Source organism: Arachis stenosperma, chromosome 2 (genome assembly GCF_014773155.1).
Source record: "Arachis stenosperma cultivar V10309 chromosome 2, arast.V10309.gnm1.PFL2, whole genome shotgun sequence".
NCBI classification, from domain to species: domain Eukaryota; kingdom Viridiplantae; phylum Streptophyta; class Magnoliopsida; order Fabales; family Fabaceae; genus Arachis; species Arachis stenosperma.
Window position 1 is genome coordinate 81,470,254 of NC_080378.1, and position 4,211 is coordinate 81,474,464.

Consider the following 4,211-nt stretch of genomic DNA (forward strand, 5'->3'; position numbering starts at 1 on the left):
GTTGTGGGGTTCCTCCGAGAAGTGTGGGGGATGGCCCCATATTTGGATACCAAAAAATTTCTCCAGGGGTCGCCGACCTTTGTCCAGACACAACTAGGTAGCTTTTTTTATTGATCTACTTTATTTCCGACTTGTTTTTACCGACTTATTTCGCTGACTCTTTGGCTACTAATTGTTTTCTTACAGAGATGGCGAAGAAGAATTCCAGTGAGTCTTACCAGAGAGTCCAGAAGGTGATGAGCGGATAATTTGTACGCTTTTTGGCATTATTTTTAGTATGTTTTTAGTATGTTTTAGTTAGTTTTTAGTATAATTTTATTAGTTTTTAATTAAAATTCACTTTTCTGGACTTTACTATGTGTTTGTGTGTTTTTCTGTGATTTCAGGTATTTTCTGCCTGAAATTGAGGGACCTGAGCAAAAATCTGATTCAGAGACTGAAAAGGATTGCAGATGCTGTTGGATTCTGACCTCCCTGCACTCGAAGTGGATTTTCTGGAGCTACAGAAGCCCAATTGGCGCGCTCTCAACGGCGTTGGAAAGTAGACATCCTGGGCTTTCCAACAATATATGATAGTTCATACTTTGCCCAAGATTTGATGGCCCAAACTGGCGTCAAAAGTCAACCTCAGAATTCCCAGCGTTAAACGCCGGAACTGGCACCAAAGTGGGAGTTAAACGCCCAAACTGGCATAAAAGCTGGCGTTTAACTCCAAGAGAAGTGTCTACACGAAAATGTTTCAATGCTCAGCCCAAACACACACCAAGTGGGCCCGGAAGTGGATTTTTATGTCATTTACTCATCTTTGTAATTCTTAAGCTACTAGTTCCCTATAAATAGGACCTTTTACTATTGTATTTTCATCTGGAGATCTTTGAATCTTTTGATCACTGGGGGCTGGCCTCACGGCCATGCCTAGACCTTGTTCTTATGTATTTTCAACGGTAGAGTTTCTACACACCATAGATTAAGGTGTGGAGCTCTGCTGTACCTCGAGTATTAATGCAATTATTATTGTTCTTCTATTCAATTCAACTTGTTCTTATTCTAAGATATCACTTGTTCTTCAACTTGATGAATGTGATGATCCGTGACACTCATCATCATTCTCACCTATGAACGTGTGACTGACAACCACCTCCGTTCTACCCTAGATTGGGTGAATATCTCTTGGATTCCTGATACACGATGCATGGTTGATTGCTTGACAACCGAGCGCTCGCCTGACAAACGAGCCAGCCATTCCGTGAGATCAGAGTCTTCGTGGTATAAGCTAGAATTGATGGCGGCATTCAAGAGAATCCGGAAGGTCTAAACCTTGTCTGTGGTATTCTGAGTAGGATTCAATGATTGAATGACTGTGACGAGCTTCAAACTCGCGATTGTGGGGTGTTAGTGACAGACGCAAAAGAATCACTGGATAGCCGTGCCGTGACAGGGTGCGTTGAACATTTCCACTGAGAGGATGGGAGGTAGCCACTGAGAACGGTGAAACCCTTGCATACAGCTTGCCATGGAAAGGAGTAAGAAGGATTGGATGAAGACAGTAGGAAAGCAGAGAGACGGAAGGGACAAAGCATCTCCATTCGCTTATCTGAAGTTCTTACCAATGAATTGCATAAGTATCTCTATCTTTATCTTTTATTTATATATCACCCATAACCATTTGAGTCTGCCTGACTGAGATTTGCAAGGTGACCATAGCTTGCTTCATACCAACAATCTCCGTGGGATCGACCCTTACTCGCGTAAGGTTTATTACTTGGACGACCCAGTGCACTTGCTGGTTAGTTGTGCGAAGTTGTGTTTATGCCATGGTATTGAGCACCAAGTCTTTGGGGCCATTACTAGGGATTATTTGATTTGTGAAAAGTAGTGATCACAATTTCGCATACCAAGTTTTTGGCGCCGTTGCCGGGGATTGTTTCGAGTATGGACAACTGACGGTTCATCTTGTTGCTTAGATTAGGTATTTTTCAGAGTTCTTAAGAATGAATTCTAGTGTTTCAAGGTGATGATCTTATCATCACCAAAGTTGATTGATTCTCATCAATTTAGCTCTTGAATGCAATGTCCTGCTGAACCTTGGCTATCTATGTCTAATTCCTTTAGACTAAAGCTTTAGACTAATATTGCATGATTCCTGGAATTCTCATTAAGAATTTTGATACCTTTATTTTCTTCTTCCACTTAATTTTCGAAAAAAAACCAAAAAAAATTACAAAATCATAAAAACCAAAAATATTTTATGTTTCTCGTTTAAGTCCAGTGTCTCATTTTAAGTTTGGTGTCTTGCATGCATTGTTTATTTGATCTTGGTTCTATTTTCAAGTCAATAATACAGGGAACTGAAGATTCAGTACATGCAGCAGAGGAATTATACAGAAAAAGCTGGGCGTTCAAAACGCCCAGTGAGGAAGGCAAACTGGCGTTTAAACGCCAGCCAGGGTGCCTGGCTGGGCGTTTAACGCCCAAAAGGGTAGTGCTTTGGGCGTTAAACGCCAGAATGTGCACCATTCTGGGCGTTTAACGCCAGGATGGCACAAGAGGGAAGATTTTGTTTTTAATGCAAATTTTTTTCAAGTTTTCAAAGTTTTTCAAAATCAAATCTTTTTCAAATCATATCTTTTCAATCAAATCTTTTACAAAATCAATTTCTTTCCTTTTTCAAAGATACTTGCTAACAATTAATGATTTGATTCAACATTTCAAGTATGTTGCCTTTTCTGTTGAGAGAGGTTTAATGTTTGAATCATATCTTTTCTTGTTAGGCAAGTCATTCATTTTTAAAATCAAATCTTTTTTTAAATTGTTTTTCAAATCATATCTTTTCAATCATATCTTGTAAATCACATCTTTTTCAAAAAGTTTTCAATCAGATCTTCTTCAAAATCTTTTTCAAAATGTTTTTAAAATCTTTTTAATTAATTTTCGAAAAAAAATTTCTTCCCCTCTTCTCACATCCTTCTATTTATGGAGTACCACTCCTCTTCAATGCACAATTCGAACTCTATCTCACTAAGTTCGAATTCTTCTACCTCTTCTATTTTTCTGTTCCTCTAACACCTCAAGGAATCTCTATACTGTGACATAGAGGATTCCACATTTGCTTGTTCTCTTCTCTTTCATATGAGCAGGAGCAAAGACAAAAGCATTCTTGTTGAGGCTGACCCTGAACCTGAAAGGACCTTGAAGCGAAAGCTAAGAGAAGCTAAGGCACAACTCTCTATAGAGGACCTAACAGAAATCTTCAAAGAAGAAGACATGGTAGCCGAAAACAACAATAATGCCAACAATGCAAGGAAGGTGCTGGGTGACTTTACTGCACCTACTCCCGACTTCTGTGGGAGAAGCATCTCTATCCCTGCCATTGGAGCAAACAACTTTGAGCTTAAGCCTCAATTAGTTTCTCTAATGCAACAGAATTGCAAGTTCCATGGACTTCCATTGGAAGATCCTCATCGGTTTTTAGCTGAATTCTTGCAAGTCTGTGACACTGTCAAGACTAATGGGGTTGACCCTGAGGTCTACAGACTTATGCTATTCCCTTTTGCTGTAAGAGACAGAGCTAGAATATGGTTGGACTCACAACCTAAAGAAAGCCTGAACTCTTGGGAAAAGCTAGTCAATGCCTTCTTGGCAAAGTTCTTTCCACCTCAAAAATTGAGTAAGCTTAGAGTAGAAGTCCAAACCTTCAGACAGAAGGATGGAGAATCCCTCTATGAAGCCTGGGAAAAATACAAACAATTGATCAGAAAATGTCCTTCTGACATGCTTTCTGAATGGAGCATCATAGGTATTTTCTATGATGGTCTGTCTGAACTGTCCAAGATGTCTTTGGATAGCTCTGCTGGAGGATCTCTTCATCTGAAGAAGACGCCTACAGAAGCTCAAGAACTAATTGAAATGGTTGCAAATAACCAATTCATGTACACTTCTGAAAGGAATCCTGTGAACAATGGGACAAATCAGAAGAAAGGAGTTCTTGAGATTGATACTCTGAATGCCATACTGGCTCAGAACAAAATATTGACTCAGCAAGTCAATTTGATTTCTCAAAGTCTGTCTGGAATGCAAAATGCACCAGGCAGTACTAAGGATGCTTCATCTGAAGAAGAAGCTTATGATCCTGAGAACCCTTCAATGGAAGAGGTGAATTACATGGGAGAACCCTATGGAAACACCTACAATTCTTCATGGAGAAATCATCC

The 4,211-nt window shown here is 39.6% G+C and overlaps 1 non-coding gene across 1 annotated transcript; it reads right to left on the reverse strand.

Annotated features, from left to right (window-relative positions):
- Positions 1-3,669: 3,669 nt before the first annotated feature.
- On the reverse strand, positions 3,670-3,777 carry LOC130964146 (small nucleolar RNA R71). Its single transcript, XR_009080254.1, has one exon. It is a non-coding gene; the product is annotated as a small nucleolar RNA R71 (small nucleolar RNA).
- Positions 3,778-4,211: the final 434 nt, after the last annotated feature.